The following is a 20,633-nucleotide window of genomic DNA, read 5'->3' on the forward strand; positions in this document are numbered from 1 at the left end:
TTAGAGCAGGGATAGTGACTCTCCTTCACAAAGACAAAGACAAGACGGACTTGAAAAATTGGAGACCTATCACACTCTTAAATTTTGACTGTAAACTTTTTAGTAAACTTTTAGCCTCACGCATGTCCTTGTTTTTAGAAGATCTGATTCACCCGGATCAAGCCTGTGCCGTCCCGGGGAGGAAGATCACCGACAGCCTCGTACTGATCCGAGATACCATCTGTTACGCGAGAGACAGAAACATTCGGCTAGTAGTCCTGAATTTAGATTTTGAGAAAGCCTTTGATCGGGTCTCGCACCAGTACCTTTTCCAGGTACTGCAAAAAATGGGGTTCCCGAGAAGGTTTATAGCCTGGGTGGGACTGCTGTACCGGGAGATCAACAGCAAATTCATTGTTAACGGGCATCTGACAAGAGCAGTGGATATAAACTGCGGTGTCCGTCAGGGTTGTCCGTTATCTGCCCTCCTCTACGTTATCTGTATAGAACCACTGGCACAGACCTTGAGAAGGGACCAACGAATCCATGGGGTAGGAGTCCCAGGGAGCGGGGGACTCGAGACAAAATGTATTTTATATATGGACGACATCAACATTTTATGCACTGACCTTTTATCTGTCAACAGGACGCTGGACTTGACTGACTGGTTCGGACAGGCCTCTGGGTCAAAGCTGAACAGAAGCAAGACCCAAGCCCATTTTTATGGACCGTGGACAGCGACTGAGACGACAGGACTCCCCCTGACTGTGACCCAGACTGACCAAAAAATACTTGGGATCAGGTTTGATAGGGAGGGGGAGGGGAAAACAATTGGGCAGACATAGTAGGGAAAGTCAGGCAGAGACTAGGGTACTGGACACTTAGAGGACTGACTTTAGAAGGAAAGGTTTTAATCATCAAAGCAGTGATTTTACCTTTGCTTTTACTCATCAGTTCTGTTTTTATCCCGCCTAGGAGAGTGATCTTAGACCTGGAACGAGCCATCTTTTATTTTTTGTGGGGCTCCAAGTGGGAAAGACTGAGACGAAGCGTGATGAAGAAGCCAAAGGAGAAAGGAGGAAAAGGAGTGCCAGACCTGCACTTGTTCCTAGGAAGCAGATACACAGCACTACACATCGCAACCGCCACAGCCCCATCCAGAAACCCCAAGACCGCAGCAATGACACGGTTCTGGATGGGGTCCTACCTCAGAAAACTTAAGATCTTACCCACAAGTCTCAAAGTACCAGTGTCTTTTAACCTGCCACCAGCCTATGCTTTTATCCAGTCATTTTTAAGGCATTTTAACCTTGAGCAGGAGGAGTTGCAGGTTTTAACCACTCACCGCTCTCTCATTTCTGTTGTGCAGGAGCGGGAACCAGTGAGTCCAGTGCGCGGGCTTGCATTCGGCGAGCCCTCAACAGTTTGGCGCAACGTGAACCATCCAGCTCTTCCAAACAGACTCCGGGACCTGTCATGGATGGTGGCTCATGAGATCCTCCCAGTCAGGTCCGTAATGCACTCCCGGGGCATGTCGGCGCACTCAACTTGCCCCCGACCAGGTTGTGGCGCGCCTGAGTCGGTAAGGCATCTGCTCTGGGAGTGCAGCGCTGCCGTAGAACAGTGGGCAACGGCCGGCTCCTTGCAATTCCCGTACTTGCCAGCAAGGGAGGTCCTCACACCACAGCTGGTGCTGTACGGGGTGAGCCAAGGAAATCAGATACCAGCACGTACATTTGCCAAACAGTGGCTCACCCTAGCCGCCATCAAAGACGCCATATGGACCTCCAGAAACTTGCTGGCAAGAAAGCACATGCAGATCCCCCCCGTGGCTGTGATCCGGATGGCCGCAGCAACGGCCCAAACGGCCAGAGCTGCAGGCGGCGGGCCTAGGACACAGCCACAAAGAAGAATCGCCTCTGTGCCCATTCGGACGGAGGAGCCGGAGCCACACAAGGAAAGTTCAAGGCAGCGGCGGCCTGACCCTCCGGGTGAGGTTGGTGGGAAGGAGCTACAGGGTGAGGGTCTCCTCTGAGCGCCTGCACAAGATCCCGAGAGTCCAAATCTGTTTGGGGGAGCTGAATGAGTTCCCCTTTGATAGGGACTCACTACACTCCTGCACAACAGTGGACTTGGAGAAGAGCTTTTATTATCCATTTATTTTTTGTGAGTTTTATTTTAACAAATGCACTCCGCTTTGAAGACTTTTTAACAGACACTCACAGACATGGACAAGCTGAAAACCATTTTATACCTTTAATTTATGACGTTATCTGTAATGCATTTTAAACACTTTTTTTAAATGTTGTTTTACAGAGAACATTTATCTATTTATTGACATGTTGTATTTTAAAAGGTAACTTGGAATTGACATATTATGAATCATGTTTGAATTGAGTGTCAATAAAATTTTTCTCAAAAGAAAAAAATCTGTTCTTATCAGTTTAATATCTGATATGTCCCCTATAAGGGGGCAACATATTAAATGGATTTTTAGCACCGGGAGCTGAGACGAGGGGCTTGCTCCGTCCACTCCACGCATCGACCCGGTATTGCAGTGCCTCCGGGGGCGGTGCACCCTTCTCCTGCCTTGTGTAAAACCAAAATACTGACCCAAACGCAGAGGTTCGTCGCTCTGCCGGACGCCGGCCCGAAAAAGGCGCCAGTCGAGGGGGGGCGGCCAGCTGAAGCCTCGAAGAAGGCAGCGAGATTTGCACTTTATGATTGGCAGACGACGAGGGGATATTTGGGACCGGCATGGCTGTTAAATGTGCCCTGCACTTCCCCTCCCTTTCTCCCACTCGTCATCGAGAGCCCGAGTATTTCGGATGCTCGGTAGCCTGTGTCCAAAAGCCAGGCCTTCATTTCTCCGATTGGATAGAGCCTCTCAGAAGGTGGGGAGGGGACACTGCGGCGCCTCCGTAGGCCCGGCACGGTTGGCCAACACGGTGGAGGAACCGCAGCGTAGAAAGGATACAAGAAACTAAAACACCTCAAATGAAGCAAGAAAACCTGCTACAACTGCTAAATCGGTGAATAAAACACACTTACCTTCTCGTCTTTGGTCTGGTCAAGGTGGCAGTCCGGCAGAGGACAGGTAGGCAGTCCTCGGGACCAATGAATTCCTTGTTGCAAAAGTTTTTCAGCTACGGCAAAGTTGAAATTTTATTCACAAGGAATGAGGTGAATCTCCTCCCAGAAAAGCTGGTGACACAAAACGAAGCCCCAAACCGGCAAAGGTTTTAACCAGAAAGAGGAGGCCATTGCAGTCTTGGCCAAAAGGCCGAGAAGCGATCGGCCACATTTCCCCTCCCTTTCTCTCACTCGTCATCGAGAGGCTACAAGAGCCCGAGTCGTTCGGTAGCCTCTGTCCAAAAGCCAGGCCTTCGTCTCTCCGCAGCCCGATTGGATAGAGCCTGCCATGACCTGGGGAGGGGTAGGGGAACGGGCGTGGCCTGGTACTTGGGACTCGAGAGGCAGAGTGAGGCTTACCGTGAGGGTAGTGGCCGGGACGACTAGGCTCGTCGGCGGCTCTGGAGGAGGGGCCCGTACTTACTCGGGTTTCTCTTCATAACGTACAAGTCTTTCGCCTTTTACTAAAGACTTCCGTGGAGAGGGACGCCAATGAGTTAAAACTATTTTTGGCAGGCTCTGCCGTGTGGCCGAGCCTCGTGCGTTTGTGAAAAGGAAATAAAACGCCGCCCCCGGCAAGGTTGAGCGGTGCGACGAGGCGCGCTCGGGAGGAGGTGCTGAGACTCAGCCGTTGTTATGCGCAGTTGAAACCACTGCGCCACGGCAGGGGGAGAACTGCTCCGGGAGGTGGGCGCTGGAAGCAACCAGCGGGGGTTATCGCTTCTCGGCCTTTTGGCTAAGATCAAGTGTAGTATCTGTTCTTATCAGTTTAATATCTGATATGTCCCCTATAAGGGGGCAACATATTAAATGGATTTTTAGCACCGGGAGCTGAGACGAGGGGCTTGCTCCGTCCACTCCACGCATCGACCCGGTATTGCAGTGCCTCCGGGGGCGGTGCACCCTTCTCCTGCCTTGTGTAAAACCAAAATACTGACCCAAACGCAGAGGTTCGTCGCTCTGCCGGACGCCGGCCCGAAAAAGGCGCCAGTCGAGGGGGGGCGGCCAGCTGAAGCCTCGAAGAAGGCAGCGAGATTTGCACTTTATGATTGGCAGACGACGAGGGGATATTTGGGACCGGCATGGCTGTTAAATGTGCCCTGCACTTCCCCTCCCTTTCTCCCACTCGTCATCGAGAGCCCGAGTATTTCGGATGCTCGGTAGCCTGTGTCCAAAAGCCAGGCCTTCATTTCTCCGATTGGATAGAGCCTCTCAGAAGGTGGGGAGGGGACACTGCGGCGCCTCCGTAGGCCCGGCACGGTTGGCCAACACGGTGGAGGAACCGCAGCGTAGAAAGGATACAAGAAACTAAAACACCTCAAATGAAGCAAGAAAACCTGCTACAACTGCTAAATCGGTGAATAAAACACACTTACCTTCTCGTCTTTGGTCTGGTCAAGGTGGCAGTCCGGCAGAGGACAGGTAGGCAGTCCTCGGGACCAATGAATTCCTTGTTGCAAAAGTTTTTCAGCTACGGCAAAGTTGAAATTTTATTCACAAGGAATGAGGTGAATCTCCTCCCAGAAAAGCTGGTGACACAAAACGAAGCCCCAAACCGGCAAAGGTTTTAACCAGAAAGAGGAGGCCATTGCAGTCTTGGCCAAAAGGCCGAGAAGCGATCGGCCACATTTCCCCTCCCTTTCTCTCACTCGTCATCGAGAGGCTACAAGAGCCCGAGTCGTTCGGTAGCCTCTGTCCAAAAGCCAGGCCTTCGTCTCTCCGCAGCCCGATTGGATAGAGCCTGCCATGACCTGGGGAGGGGTAGGGGAACGGGCGTGGCCTGGTACTTGGGACTCGAGAGGCAGAGTGAGGCTTACCGTGAGGGTAGTGGCCGGGACGACTAGGCTCGTCGGCGGCTCTGGAGGAGGGGCCCGTACTTACTCGGGTTTCTCTTCATAACGTACAAGTCTTTCGCCTTTTACTAAAGACTTCCGTGGAGAGGGACGCCAATGAGTTAAAACTATTTTTGGCAGGCTCTGCCGTGTGGCCGAGCCTCGTGCGTTTGTGAAAAGGAAATAAAACGCCGCCCCCGGCAAGGTTGAGCGGTGCGACGAGGCGCGCTCGGGAGGAGGTGCTGAGACTCAGCCGTTGTTATGCGCAGTTGAAACCACTGCGCCACGGCAGGGGGAGAACTGCTCCGGGAGGTGGGCGCTGGAAGCAACCAGCGGGGGTTATCGCTTCTCGGCCTTTTGGCTAAGACTGCGATCGCCTCCTGTGTCTGGATAAAACTTTTGCCTGTTTGTGGCGAAGTGTTACCAGGTTTTTGGGAGGATACTCACATTATTCCTTGTGAAGAAAATTTCAACTTTGTTGTAGTTGAAATTGTTTCACACAAAGGAATTCATTGGTTCAGAGGACTGCTTACCTGTACTCTGCCGGAATAACATCTCGACCAGGCCAAACAAGACAAGGTAAGTGTGTTTTATTCACCTTTCTAACATTTTTAGTAGATTTTATTGCTCTTTTTAGAGCATTCTTTTACCTTATTTTAGTTGACTTGGTTTTAGACTGTTTTAGGTGTTTTAGCTTCTTTTACCACTTTTACGTTGTGGTGCCTCCACCATGGCGGCCAACCATGCCGGCATGAGGAGGCACCACAGTGTCAGATTTACATTCAAAGAAAAAGATGGGAAAACCCTTGTTATGTCAAGGCTGACTTCTCAAGGAAAATGATCCAGAACATTTTGAAATTCTCCCCGCAGGATATAAATTGTATTTTGACTCTGCCATTTGGAAAAGGTTTCGATGTGAGTTTTGTCTCTGCTGCCGTGTTCAGAGATTTCTGGACACGCTTCGAAAATGAAAAACCCCAGTTTACTGCATTTAATGTTGAGAAACTGACTGATAATGCCGCTAAAACGGTAATTGTCAGAATGTTCAATGAGACTGTGAATGCAGATGACATTTGTTTGTGGCTGGGCAGATTTTGCACTGTTAAAGGCCAGGCTACCAAAGTGAGAGATGAGGATGGCATCTGGAATTGCGCTTGGAGGGTCCCCATCCAACAATGGCAAGACCCTCAAGGCTTCCAGGGCCTGAAACATCTGCCATCCATGATAGTTCTGGGAAACAACAGGGGCTACATTCATTACCAGGGCCAGCCCAAACTCTGCCGCAAGTGTGGTGAGAATGGGCACCTGGCAGAAGCGTGCCAGCAGATCATTTGTGGTAAATGTAGAGAAATTGGGCATACTTTCGAGGAATGCACCAATGGCAGAAAGTGCAATCTTTGTGGAGAAACAAACCACCTCTTCAGAGATTGCCCTAAGTCGTTTGCCAACAAATTAAAGGCAGCAAAGGCACAAAATGGCGGACAAGACGAAGCAGTTAGAGAGCTAATTGAAGAGGCTGGGCTGGAGAATTCAAATCTCCCGCCAAATCCTGTGATTGGAGGAGAAGGACCAGTAGAGGCGGGAGAAGGGGAGGGGCCTGCAGCTGCCCCACAAGTGGAGAACAGGGAAGAAGCAGTGGCAGTGCAGGCAGAAGGCGGAGCTAGCTCAGTGACTGGCTCAGAACAAAAATTTGGCCAGTCACAGAGTGATAGCGAGGATGTCCCCCTCCCCAATGCCCAGCCGGCCAAGAGACTAATTTCAGAATTGTCTTCTGAGTCTCCTGGAGCCTCGGAAAAGAGGGGAAGAGCTGAGAGCTACTCAGACAGTTCATCTGTGGAGGAGCCCAGAGTCTTCCCCTCCAATTCGCCTAATGAAGTCTCTTTTTTAACTATAGCTCTGCAATCAACCCCTAAGGACTCAAAGCTCAATGCACCCTGCGTCAGAGGCCAACTCCTAGAGTCCGAAAGGGAAATGGAGCTCAACCCCGTCATCTCTCACCCATGAGAATGAAGGAAGAGCTCCATTCACAAGAAATCCACTAACTGCTGTTTTTTAAACATTTGAAATCCCCCTTTTTTTTAGTCTTTTAAGATGTCATACCTGCAAATTTTAACCATACTCATGACACTCACCTTCTCAACTATCAATGTGAGGAGTGTGAAGTCGAGAGTTAGAGCCCAGATTGTTTTATCCTTTCTTAACTCTTTTAAGTCTGACGTGTTTTTAATACAGGAATGCGGCCTACCATTTTTAAAACACTACAGAGAATGGGAGGAGTTATGGCCACAAACGTCGATATGGAGCGGCTCAAATGAAAACAAAAATGATGGAGTGGCCATTTTAATAAAAAACCCTCTAGTCTGGTGAAGGGCAGCACTGTGGTGAGAGATGGTCGGGCACTTTTAACACACTTGACTTTTATGGGGAAGGATTTTAACGTCTTAAATATTTATGGCTTTAATGACAAGAACGACAGGTATGACCTTTTAGAAGACCTGCAGCCCCACATGCTAGGCAGGGCACCTTTAGTTGTAGGGGGGGATTTTAATTGTATTTTAAGCAGGAACGACAGGAGAAGAATAGGGGACGATTTTAAAGTGGACAAGACTTCAGTTTTACTTCAAAGCATATGCAGTGATTTTAGACTTGTGGACTGTTTTAAAACCATGCATCCCAGAGAGGAGGGCTTCACCTGGTTCAGTAGTGATGGCACCCGAGCCTCTCGCATAGACTACATTTTATCACGTGATTGCCCACCAACCGATGCTAGATTGGAACCTGTTTTCTTTTCTGATCACGCAATTCTTTCCTGCACCCTTTCACTCTCTTCCGGTGTGACGGCAGGAAGTGGTCTGTGGAAGCTCAATTGCTCCCTGTTAGAAGACAGGGAGCTAGTTAGGCTGTACAGGGAGCAATACCGAGAGTGGCAGACCCTTCAAGACTTTTACGATACACGTGCACAGTGGTGGGAAATGGTGAAGGGAAAGACAAAGACGTTTTACAGACAGGCAGGGAAAAGAAAGAAAAAGAGGGACAACAGACGCATGTTGGGACTGCAGAAACGGCTTCAGAGGTATTTTAAACTAATCCAACATGGAATGGATTTTAATGAAGAGATAAAACAAATTAAAACAGAGATGTCGGTTTTAGCAGAAATTAATAGCAAAGGTGTGATTTTAAGAAGCAAGGAAAGGGAAATAGAGGAAGGAGAGAAGTGCACAAGATATTTTTTTAAGAAAATCGTAAATAAAGGGGGGGCCATGTTGAGACTTAAAAAAGAAAACGGGTGCACAGCTGACACAACAGAGGAAATCAAAGAAACTGTCGAACATTTTTACCGTGAACTGTACGCATACAAAACTGTTAACGGGGACACCATGACGAAGTTTTAAAATCCATTGACCAAGCAACAAACGACAACGTGCTTTTAACCCAAGATTTTACGATACCGGAATTAAACAAATGCATCAAATCTTTTAAGACAGGGAAGTCGCCGGGAGAAGACGGGCTTCCCTTGGAATTTTATCTGACATTTTGGGACATTTTAGCACCAGACTTGCTTGCTGTTTTTATGGATTTTGAACAAATGGACCGACTTCCTGACAGCTTTAGAGCAGGGATAGTGACTCTCCTTCACAAAGACAAAGACAAGACGGACTTGAAAAATTGGAGACCTATCACACTCTTAAATTTTGACTGTAAACTTTTTAGTAAACTTTAGCCTCACGCATGTCCTTGTTTTTAGAAGATCTGATTCACCCGGATCAAGCCTGTGCCGTCCCGGGGAGGAAGATCACCGACAGCCTCGTACTGATCCGAGATACCATCTGTTACGCGAGAGACAGAAACATTCGGCTAGTAGTCCTGAATTTAGATTTTGAGAAAGCCTTTGATCGGGTCTCGCACCAGTACCTTTTCCAGGTACTGCAAAAAATGGGGTTCCCGAGAAGGTTTATAGCCTGGGTGGGACTGCTGTACCGGGAGATCAACAGCAAATTCATTGTTAACGGGCATCTGACAAGAGCAGTGGATATAAACTGCGGTGTCCGTCAGGGTTGTCCGTTATCTGCCCTCCTCTACGTTATCTGTATAGAACCACTGGCACAGACCTTGAGAAGGGACCAACGAATCCATGGGGTAGGAGTCCCAGGGAGCGGGGGACTCGAGACAAAATGTATTTTATATATGGACGACATCAACATTTTATGCACTGACCTTTTATCTGTCAACAGGACGCTGGACTTGACTGACTGGTTCGGACAGGCCTCTGGGTCAAAGCTGAACAGAAGCAAGACCCAAGCCCATTTTTATGGACCGTGGACAGCGACTGAGACGACAGGACTCCCCCTGACTGTGACCCAGACTGACCAAAAAATACTTGGGATCAGGTTTGATAGGGAGGGGGAGGGGAAAACAAATTGGGCAGACATAGTAGGGAAAGTCAGGCAGAGACTAGGGTACTGGACACTTAGAGGACTGACTTTAGAAGGAAAGGTTTTAATCATCAAAGCAGTGATTTTACCTTTGCTTTTACTCATCAGTTCTGTTTTTATCCCGCCTAGGAGAGTGATCTTAGACCTGGAACGAGCCATCTTTTATTTTTTGTGGGGCTCCAAGTGGGAAAGACTGAGACGAAGCGTGATGAAGAAGCCAAAGGAGAAAGGAGGAAAAGGAGTGCCAGACCTGCACTTGTTCCTAGGAAGCAGATACACAGCACTACACATCGCAACCGCCACAGCCCCATCCAGAAACCCCAAGACCGCAGCAATGACACGGTTCTGGATGGGGTCCTACCTCAGAAAACTTAAGATCTTACCCACAAGTCTCAAAGTACCAGTGTCTTTTAACCTGCCACCAGCCTATGCTTTTATCCAGTCATTTTTAAGGCATTTTAACCTTGAGCAGGAGGAGTTGCAGGTTTTAACCACTCACCGCTCTCTCATTTCTGTTGTGCAGGAGCGGGAACCAGTGAGTCCAGTGCGCGGGCTTGCATTCGGCGAGCCCTCAACAGTTTGGCGCAACGTGAACCATCCAGCTCTTCCAAACAGACTCCGGGACCTGTCATGGATGGTGGCTCATGAGATCCTCCCAGTCAGGTCCGTAATGCACTCCCGGGGCATGTCGGCGCACTCAACTTGCCCCCGACCAGGTTGTGGCGCGCCTGAGTCGGTAAGGCATCTGCTCTGGGAGTGCAGCGCTGCCGTAGAACAGTGGGCAACGGCCGGCTCCTTGCAATTCCCGTACTTGCCAGCAAGGGAGGTCCTCACACCACAGCTGGTGCTGTACGGGGTGAGCCAAGGAAATCAGATACCAGCACGTACATTTGCCAAACAGTGGCTCACCCTAGCCGCCATCAAAGACGCCATATGGACCTCCAGAAACTTGCTGGCAAGAAAGCACATGCAGATCCCCCCCGTGGCTGTGATCCGGATGGCCGCAGCAACGGTCCAAACGGCCAGAGCTGCAGGCGGCGGGCCTAGGACACAGCCACAAAGAAGAATCGCCTCTGTGCCCATTCGGACGGAGGAGCCGGAGCCACACAAGGAAAGTTCAAGGCAGCGGCGGCCTGACCCTCCGGGTGAGGTTGGTGGGAAGGAGCTACAGGGTGAGGGTCTCCTCTGAGCGCCTGACAAGATCCCGAGAGACCAAATCTGTTTGGGGGAGCTGAATGAGTTCCCCTTTGATAGGGACTCACTACACTCCTGCACAACAGTGGACTTGGAGAAGAGCTTTTATTATCCATTTATTTTTTGTGAGTTTTATTTTAACAAATGCACTCCGCTTTGAAGACTTTTAACAGACACTCACAGATGGACAAGCTGAAAACCATTTTATACCTTTAATTTATGACGTTATCTGTAATGCATTTTAAACACTTTTTTTAAATGTTGTTTTACAGAGAACATTTATCTATTTATTGACGTGTTGTATTTTAAAAGGTAACTTGGAATTGACATATTATGAATCATGTTTGAATTGAGTGTCAATAAAATTTTTCTCAAAAGAAAAAAATCTGTTCTTATCAGTTTAATATCTGATATGTCCCCTATAAGGGGGCAACATATTAAATGGATTTTTAGCACCGGGAGCTGAGACGAGGGGCTTGCTCCGTCCACTCCACGCATCGACCCGGTATTGCAGTGCCTCCGGGGGCGGTGCACCCTTCTCCTGCCTTGTGTAAAACCAAAATACTGACCCAAACGCAGAGGTTCGTCGCTCTGCCGGACGCCGGCCCGAAAAAGGCGCCAGTCGAGGGGGGGCGGCCAGCTGAAGCCTCGAAGAAGGCAGCGAGATTTGCACTTTATGATTGGCAGACGACGAGGGGATATTTGGGACCGGCATGGCTGTTAAATGTGCCCTGCACTTCCCCTCCCTTTCTCCCACTCGTCATCGAGAGCCCGAGTATTTCGGATGCTCGGTAGCCTGTGTCCAAAAGCCAGGCCTTCATTTCTCCGATTGGATAGAGCCTCTCAGAAGGTGGGGAGGGGACACTGCGGCGCCTCCGTAGGCCCGGCACGGTTGGCCAACACGGTGGAGGAACCGCAGCGTAGAAAGGATACAAGAAACTAAAACACCTCAAATGAAGCAAGAAAACCTGCTACAACTGCTAAATCGGTGAATAAAACACACTTACCTTCTCGTCTTTGGTCTGGTCAAGGTGGCAGTCCGGCAGAGGACAGGTAGGCAGTCCTCGGGACCAATGAATTCCTTGTTGCAAAAGTTTTTCAGCTACGGCAAAGTTGAAATTTTATTCACAAGGAATGAGGTGAATCTCCTCCCAGAAAAGCTGGTGACACAAAACGAAGCCCCAAACCGGCAAAGGTTTTAACCAGAAAGAGGAGGCCATTGCAGTCTTGGCCAAAAGGCCGAGAAGCGATCGGCCACATTTCCCCTCCCTTTCTCTCACTCGTCATCGAGAGGCTACAAGAGCCCGAGTCGTTCGGTAGCCTCTGTCCAAAAGCCAGGCCTTCGTCTCTCCGCAGCCCGATTGGATAGAGCCTGCCATGACCTGGGGAGGGGTAGGGGAACGGGCGTGGCCTGGTACTTGGGACTCGAGAGGCAGAGTGAGGCTTACCGTGAGGGTAGTGGCCGGGACGACTAGGCTCGTCGGCGGCTCTGGAGGAGGGGCCCGTACTTACTCGGGTTTCTCTTCATAACGTACAAGTCTTTCGCCTTTTACTAAAGACTTCCGTGGAGAGGGACGCCAATGAGTTAAAACTATTTTTGGCAGGCTCTGCCGTGTGGCCGAGCCTCGTGCGTTTGTGAAAAGGAAATAAAACGCCGCCCCCGGCAAGGTTGAGCGGTGCGACGAGGCGCGCTCGGGAGGAGGTGCTGAGACTCAGCCGTTGTTATGCGCAGTTGAAACCACTGCGCCACGGCAGGGGGAGAACTGCTCCGGGAGGTGGGCGCTGGAAGCAACCAGCGGGGGTTATCGCTTCTCGGCCTTTTGGCTAAGATTGAGTAAGAGGAGGATCTGTTGACAGTCTACAATGACATCGTCAGCTAACTCGCAGCAGGTGCATGCCGTGCTGAAACTACGCTTAGGTTTGTGTGGAACAGTACCGACGAGTTAATGGAGAGAAAGATTTTTGGACAAGCCATTCATTGGTTCAGAGGACTGCTTACCTGTACTCTGCCGGAATAACATCTCGACCAGGCCAAACAAGACAAGGTAAGTGTTTTATTCACCTTTTAACATTTAGTAGATTTTAGGCTCTAGAGCATTCTTTTACCTTATTTTAGTTGACTTGAAAAGACTTCAGGGTGCTCAGCCTGTGTCGTACTGGTGAGCGCATTGTGACTGTGCACATTTACAACCCTTGGGTGTCAGAGGAAGCAACCAGGTATTTTCTTGCCAGGTACGTGACTGTGTTAACAAGTATGGGAGACATTAAGGATGTGCTGGGGATATGGACCGGAAAACGGCAATTCCGGGTCATGCTGAAGGAAGACCCGAATGGTTATGATGGTTTTTGCCATCCCCTGCCGTGTTCACCATTGGCTCCCATAGAGGTTTCCTAGTCTATGGGGGTCAGCCGCTGTACTGCAGGCAATGTGCTTCATATGGACACCTGGCAAGGTCTTGCAGACAGGTGCGGTGCAGAAACTGTGATAGTTTGGGACACACCATGAGAAATTGTGATCAGCCAAAAAAGTGTAGTTTATGTGGGCTGGCAGGAATTTATTTGGGCCCCATCCAACAATGGGGTCCCTCAAGGCTGCCAGACGGGAGTCGGTGGCCCCAGGTGCGCAACACAGGGATGGACCCGCATGTGACGACCCACGCTCCACATCCTTAAGAGCAATTGAGGACGTAATTGCCGAGCTCACGGGAGGAGTGGTGGAGACAAAGGGGGCAGATGCACCGGAGGTGGTGTCAGTCCAGGCAGAGAGCGAGGACGCCTGGGGGAAGCAGGGGGGAGAAGCTGAGAGTTTGGAGGAGGCTTCTTCTGTTATTGAGTGGCAGCGGGGAAGAAAGGAGGAAAAAGTAAGAGAAAGAGGGCAAAGACGAGGCTTGTTGCTTTCAAATCTCCCGCCTCCTGCTGTTGGAGGCGAACAGGTTTGGGGTACTTGTTTCTGAGGTTTGGGAAGAAATGCAGGAGGGAAGGAGACTGGACAGGTGCAGGAGATCACTGACAATGCGGCAAAGGAGGGGGGCAGCGCAGAGGCAGCGAGGATGTTGCCTCCCCAATGCCCAGCTGGGGAGGAGTTAACCCAGAATTGCATCTGACTGCATGGTCCAGGAGTAAGGTTCCAGCTGAGAGGTACTCAGACAGCCTCCCTGGAGGAGCTGTCTTCTCCTCGGATTGCCTCCTGCCCCGAACTAAGCTCTGCATCCCGTACTCTCAGAAGCTAGCCCCTCCGTCAGAGGCTCTCCTTCCCACTGAAGGAGCTCAACCCCGTACTCTCACCCATGATTGGTGGAAGAGCTCTTTCCCAAGAAAGCCATGGGCTCCTTTTTTTCTGTGACTTCCTCCATTTTTTTTTTTTTTGTCATAGTCTGTCTTTATTTCATATATTAACTATAAATGTGAGGGGGTTGAGAAATGCATCAAAGAGAGCAGTAGTTTTTTCTCATTTAAGTTCAGTGGATTTTTCTTTGTGCCTCTTGCAAGAGGTCCACCTAAAGACTGTGGAGGATGTGAAGGGGTTCACAAAAGAGTGGGTTAAAGGGGACTCTAGATGGAGCATTGGGGGTGTTCACTCATCTGGGGTGGGGACGTTAAGTGGGAATGTGGAAGTTAAAATAGTCGGGAGTTTTTCTGTGATACAGGGGAGGGTTTTGGTCACAGATGTTGACTGGAAGGGTAAGAGTTTAAGAGTGGTAAATATATATGCCCATGCTGCACCAAAAGAACGAAATGAGCTATTTCTTAAGTTAGACACCGTTTTCATGACCAATCGTCATGTAATCGTTGGAGGTGATTTCAACTCTCCTAGTGAGGGCAAAAACATGGGAGTTAACTTCCATAGTTTGGTAAAAAAGTACAGTTTAGTTGATAGTTTTAGGAGTTTTAACTCTGATGACCCTGGTTTCACATGGGGAAACAGTAGAGGGGCACGGAGTAGAATAGATTATATTTTTTGTCCGTTAGATTTTCAGGTGTTTGAGGCACAAGTGTCACCTGTTTTCTACTCAGATCACAACATGCTCTCTGTTGTATTAAACCTGAAGGTGACATGTTTTGGGAAAGGGTACTGGAAATTGAATAACAGTATTCTTGGAGCCCGGCAGTTTAGGGTAGGGTTCAGGAGTTTCTTCAAGGAGTGCATTAAAATGAAGATGTTTTATGGTAATGTATCTGGATGGTGGGAAAGCACAAAGGTCCGTATTAAACATTACATACAGGTGTACTCAAAAGAATCCAGAAAAGCGGAGTTTAAAGAATATTATCAATTGCAAAAATCAATAGAAAATTTAATGGCACAACAAAACACTGGTGAGCGCATAGATGAGGAATTATTGAAACGCTGGCAAAACGAGCAGAGGCTATTTTTTCATAAGAGGGCTGAGGCTTATAAATTCAGGAGTCTTGATGAAAAATGGGAAAAGGATGAGAAATGTTCATCCTATTTTTTCAAGCAGTCTAAAGTACGGGCAAAGAGAAGGAGAATAGCCTCCCTTCTAAATGAACGAGGGGAGGAAATTGACGATCCGGAAGGGCTGGTAGAAATTGCTTCGGGTAATTATTCCAAGTTTTTTAGCGCAGAAATAGTAGATTATAGTAAGGGTTCACTGCTGTTGAATAATGTAGATAGCTCAATCCCCGACTATCTGAAACTAGAGTTGGATAAAGACATACAATTGGAAGAAATTTTGAAGGCGCTTCAGTCTTTAAAGAAAGGGAAGGTGCCAGGAGTGGATGGACTTACAAAAGAATTTTACTTGGTTTTCTGGGAAGATATTGGGCCTCAGTTGTTAGATTTGTTTACTTTCATTTGCACATCTGGGATAATGGGGAGCACAATGAGAGAGGGGGTGATTTCCCTGCTATATAAAAAAGGGGACGTTCGAGATATATCCAACTACAGACCCTTAACGATGTTGTGCACAGATTATAAGATTTTTAGTAAAATTCTAACAAACAGGTTGGTATCCGCCTTGGAGTTCATTATAGGACTGGATCAAACTTGTGCAGTACAAGGCAGACAGATACAATGGAATCTGCAAATGCACAGAGATGTACTAGCCTATTCCGAGGATAGAAATTTTCCCCTTATTGTGCTCAGTCTTGATCAGGAAAAAGCTTTTGATAGGGTCAATCACAAATTTTTATTTAGGATTTTGGAAAGATTTGGGTTTGGTAAAAGATTTAGAAGTTGGCTGAAGATTTTATACACAGAGGTAGGAAGTAGAGTTAATGTCAATGGCAACATGGGAGTTTTGTTTAAGCAAACCAGGGGCGTCAGGCAGGGGTGCCCTGCATCAGCCCCTTTGTATGTTGTGTTTATTGAAATTTTGGCATGTGCAATTAGAAAAAATGCTAAAATCAGGGGTCTACCGTTGCCAGGTGGGGAAACATTGGTTATATCTCAGTTTGCAGACGACACTGTATTGTATTTAGAAAATGACTTTTGTTTAAAGGAAGCTATTAATGTTATTGAAGTGTTCTCGAGTGCTTCAGGGTCTAGGATTAATAAAGGGAAGTCACTGATTAAATATCTGGGAAGGTGGAAGGATAGGAATGACAAGCCATATGGGCTTGCCCTGTGCGCGGGGCCGATGACATTATTGGGTATATCCTTTGGTAATAAGGATGATGTTGAAAGTAATTGGGAGGTAAGATTAGCTAAAGTGCTATCAAAGCTCAACATGTGGAAATTGAGAAAACTGTCATTCAGTGGCAAAGTCCTAGCTATAAAAGCCGATATATTGCCAGCCTTACTTCATGTGGCATGTGTTTTTCCCATGACGGCAATGATTTGCTTAAAGTTGCAAAGGATGTTGTTTAATTTCATGTGGGGAGGGTATGAATATATTAAAAGAGAAATAATGTACCAGCCCATTGAGAGAGGAGGTAAAGACATGCCAAATGTCAGGTTGAAGTTGAACGTGATTTTTTTTTCAAATATCTGTAAAATAACTATGTCACCTCCAAAACATAAATGTCACTCTTTAATGAAATTTTGGCTTGCTATGCATTTGAGGCCCTTAGGGGTAGCATGGGATAACAGGTCTCCCAAAGCTGAGGTTATGCCTTTGTACTATAAAGGAATAATCAGTTGGGCAAAGAAGTACAAGGAGTGTTGGGATAGTCATTTAGTACTCAATCATAGAAAACTGTATGAGGAATTGATGGCCAGGTTCAACCCAAGAGAAACTGTTCATATTCCTTCTGAAGTATGGAAGAGAACACAGTTTAAGCAGTTGGACAATCAGTTGAAAGATTTTAATTGGTTGGTGCTTCACAGGAGATTAGCAGTAAGAAACACCTTGTTTAATCACGGCCTAACAAGAAGTAAGTACTGTCCAAGAGAGGGATGTTTGGGAAAAGAAACGGTGGAACATGCATTATTTGAGTGTTTTTTCGCACAACAAATTTGGGAGGGGTTGGGTAAAAAGTTTGTGTCTTTGAGGGATATGACATGGGAAGGGGTTCTTTACATGGAATTTAATATGGAGAGGGAGAAACTGCATAAAGTAGTGCTTCTCGTATCTATAGTAAAGTACAAGTTGTGGGAGGTAAGATGTGATGGGCTAAATGGAGGAAGCAAGTGGTCAGTGTTGGGAACTATAAAGAGCATTGAAGACTCAATAGAGAGGCGATACCAATTAGAGATCAGAAAATGGGGTATTGACTCGATCAAAGACAGATGGAAAATGATTTATGGTAATTCATAGAGGTCAACAGAAGGTGTTGTGGATTTATTATGATGGTTATGGGAGTGGTTTTGTTATGGTCTCTTCATGCATACATGCCATGCATCGTAATGGGAAAAAAAGAAAAAAAGAGAGGGCTCGAGAACTGGGTTCCATGAGTTATTGATGTATACCTTGTGTTTTGTTGATGTCGTTTTTTTTTTTTTTTTTTTTTTTTTACTAATTAAGGTAACAAAGGGACACTGTGTATAGAGATGCCGAGGGGGAGGATTGTTGTTTTGTGTTGGATGTGGGATTAATATAGGTGGGATGTAAGTACTGAAATGTGTGTATTGAATGTTTATGTCACAAATAAATTATATTTTCCAAAAAAAAAAAAAAAAAAAAAATCTGTTCTTATCAGTTTAATATCTGATATGTCCCCTATAAGGGGGCAACATATTAAATGGATTTTTAGCACCGGGAGCTGAGACGAGGGGCTTGCTCCGTCCACTCCACGCATCGACCCGGTATTGCAGTGCCTCCGGGGGCGGTGCACCCTTCTCCTGCCTTGTGTAAAACCAAAATACTGACCCAAACGCAGAGGTTCGTCGCTCTGCCGGACGCCGGCCCGAAAAAGGCGCCAGTCGAGGGGGGGCGGCCAGCTGAAGCCTCGAAGAAGGCAGCGAGATTTGCACTTTATGATTGGCAGACGACGAGGGGATATTTGGGACCGGCATGGCTGTTAAATGTGCCCTGCACTTCCCCTCCCTTTCTCCCACTCGTCATCGAGAGCCCGAGTATTTCGGATGCTCGGTAGCCTGTGTCCAAAAGCCAGGCCTTCATTTCTCCGATTGGATAGAGCCTCTCAGAAGGTGGGGAGGGGACACTGCGGCGCCTCCGTAGGCCCGGCACGGTTGGCCAACACGGTGGAGGAACCGCAGCGTAGAAAGGATACAAGAAACTAAAACACCTCAAATGAAGCAAGAAAACCTGCTACAACTGCTAAATCGGTGAATAAAACACACTTACCTTCTCGTCTTTGGTCTGGTCAAGGTGGCAGTCCGGCAGAGGACAGGTAGGCAGTCCTCGGGACCAATGAATTCCTTGTTGCAAAAGTTTTTCAGCTACGGCAAAGTTGAAATTTTATTCACAAGGAATGAGGTGAATCTCCTCCCAGAAAAGCTGGTGACACAAAACGAAGCCCCAAACCGGCAAAGGTTTTAACCAGAAAGAGGAGGCCATTGCAGTCTTGGCCAAAAGGCCGAGAAGCGATCGGCCACATTTCCCCTCCCTTTCTCTCACTCGTCATCGAGAGGCTACAAGAGCCCGAGTCGTTCGGTAGCCTCTGTCCAAAAGCCAGGCCTTCGTCTCTCCGCAGCCCGATTGGATAGAGCCTGCCATGACCTGGGGAGGGGTAGGGGAACGGGCGTGGCCTGGTACTTGGGACTCGAGAGGCAGAGTGAGGCTTACCGTGAGGGTAGTGGCCGGGACGACTAGGCTCGTCGGCGGCTCTGGAGGAGGGGCCCGTACTTACTCGGGTTTCTCTTCATAACGTACAAGTCTTTCGCCTTTTACTAAAGACTTCCGTGGAGAGGGACGCCAATGAGTTAAAACTATTTTTGGCAGGCTCTGCCGTGTGGCCGAGCCTCGTGCGTTTGTGAAAAGGAAATAAAACGCCGCCCCCGGCAAGGTTGAGCGGTGCGACGAGGCGCGCTCGGGAGGAGGTGCTGAGACTCAGCCGTTGTTATGCGCAGTTGAAACCACTGCGCCACGGCAGGGGGAGAACTGCTCCGGGAGGTGGGCGCTGGAAGCAACCAGCGGGGGTTATCGCTTCTCGGCCTTTTGGCTAAGACTGCGATCGCCTCCTGTGTCTGGATAAAACTTTTGCCTGTTTGTGGCGAAGTGTTACCAGGTTTTTGGGAGGATACTCACATTATTCCTTGTGAATAAAATTTCAACTTTGTTGTAGTTGAAATTATTTCACACAAAGGAATTCATTGGTTCAGAGGACTGCTTACCTGTACTCTGCCGGAATAACATCTCGACCAGGCCAAACAAGACAAGGTAAGTGTGTTTTATTCACCTTTCTAACATTTTTAGTAGATTTTATTGCTCTTTTTAGAGCATTCTTTTACCTTATTTTAGTTGACTTGGTTTTAGACTGTTTTAGGTGTTTTAGCTTCTTTTTACCACTTTTACGTTGTGGTGCCTCCACCATGGCGGCCAACCATGCCGGCATGAGGAGGCACCACAGTGTCAGATTTACATTCAAAGAAAAAGATGGGAAAACCCTTGTTATGTCAAGGCTGGACTTCTCAAGGAAAATGATCCAGAACATTTTGAAATTCTCCCCGCAGGATATAAATTGTATTTTGACTCTGCCATTTGGAAAAGGTTTCGATGTGAGTTTTGTCTCTGCTGCCGTGTTCAGAGATTTCTGGACACGCTTCGAAAATGAAAAACCCCAGTTTACTGCATTTAATGTTGAGAAACTGACTGATAATGCCGCTAAAACGGTAATTGTCAGAATGTTCAATGAGACTGTGAATGCAGATGACATTTGTTTGTGGCTGGGCAGATTTTGCACTGTTAAAGGCCAGGCTACCAAAGTGAGAGATGAGGATGGCATCTGGAATTGCGCTTGGAGGGTCCCCATCCAACAATGGCAAGACCCTCAAGGCTTCCAGGGCCTGAAACATCTGCCATCCATGATAGTTCTGGGAAACAACAGGGGCTACATTCATTACCAGGGCCAGCCCAAACTCTGCCGCAAGTGTGGTGAGAATGGGCACCTGGCAGAAGCGTGCCAGCAGATCATTTGTGGTAAATGTAGAGAAATTGGGCATACTTTCGAGGAATGCACCAATGGCAGAAAGTGCAATCTTTGTGGAGAAACAAACCACCTCTTCAGAGATTGCCCTAAGTCGTTTGCCAACAAATTAAAGGCAGCAAAGGCACAAAATGGCGGACAAGACGAAGCAGTTAGAGAGCTAATTGAAGAGGCTGGGCTGGAGAATTCAAATCTCCCGCCAAATCCTGTGATTGGAGGAGAAGGACCAGTAGAGGCGGGAGAAGGGGAGGGGCCTGCAGCTGCCCCACAAGTGGAGAACAGGGAGGAAGCAGTGGCAGTGCAGGCAGAAGGCGGAGCTAGCTCAGTGACTGGCTCAGAACAAAAATTTGGCCAGTCACAGAGTGATAGCGAGGATGTCCCCCTCCCCAATGCCCAGCCGGCCAAGAGACTAATTTCAGAATTGTCTTCTGAGTCTCCTGGAGCCTCGGAAAAGAGGGGAAGAGCTGAGAGCTACTCAGACAGTTCATCTGTGGAGGAGCCCAGAGTCTTCCCCTCCAATTCGCCTAATGAAGTCTCTTTTTTAACTATAGCTCTG

General features: G+C 48.1%; 6 non-coding genes and 2 pseudogenes across 6 annotated transcripts; all 8 read left to right on the forward strand.

Moving 5' to 3' along the window:
* Nucleotides 1–2,382: 2,382 nt before the first annotated feature.
* LOC119885255 lies at nt 2,383–2,562 on the forward strand (annotated as a pseudogene).
* A 969-nt stretch (nt 2,563–3,531) lies between these two features.
* On the forward strand, nt 3,532–3,644 carry LOC119885273. The gene has a single exon (XR_005441247.1). It is a non-coding gene; the product is annotated as a U5 spliceosomal RNA (small nuclear RNA).
* Nucleotides 3,645–3,827: 183 nt separating this feature from the next.
* Nucleotides 3,828–4,019, forward strand: LOC119885251. The gene has a single exon (XR_005441238.1). It is a non-coding gene; the product is annotated as a U2 spliceosomal RNA (small nuclear RNA).
* Nucleotides 4,020–4,988: 969 nt separating this feature from the next.
* On the forward strand, nt 4,989–5,101 carry LOC119885275. The gene has a single exon (XR_005441249.1). It is a non-coding gene; the product is annotated as a U5 spliceosomal RNA (small nuclear RNA).
* Nucleotides 5,102–10,929: 5,828 nt separating this feature from the next.
* On the forward strand, nt 10,930–11,109 carry LOC119885256 (annotated as a pseudogene).
* Nucleotides 11,110–12,078: 969 nt separating this feature from the next.
* On the forward strand, nt 12,079–12,191 carry LOC119885276. The gene has a single exon (XR_005441250.1). It is a non-coding gene; the product is annotated as a U5 spliceosomal RNA (small nuclear RNA).
* A 5,430-nt stretch (nt 12,192–17,621) lies between these two features.
* Nucleotides 17,622–17,808, forward strand: LOC119885266. Its single transcript, XR_005441243.1, has one exon. It is a non-coding gene; the product is annotated as a U2 spliceosomal RNA (small nuclear RNA).
* A 969-nt stretch (nt 17,809–18,777) lies between these two features.
* Nucleotides 18,778–18,890, forward strand: LOC119885277. Its single transcript, XR_005441251.1, has one exon. It is a non-coding gene; the product is annotated as a U5 spliceosomal RNA (small nuclear RNA).
* Nucleotides 18,891–20,633: the final 1,743 nt, after the last annotated feature.

This window comes from Micropterus salmoides, unplaced genomic scaffold, assembly GCF_014851395.1.
Source record: "Micropterus salmoides isolate LMB-PRFRI ecotype aquatic unplaced genomic scaffold, ASM1485139v1 Ms_hic_scaffold_3971, whole genome shotgun sequence".
Taxonomy (NCBI): Eukaryota; Metazoa; Chordata; class Actinopteri; order Centrarchiformes; family Centrarchidae; genus Micropterus; species Micropterus salmoides.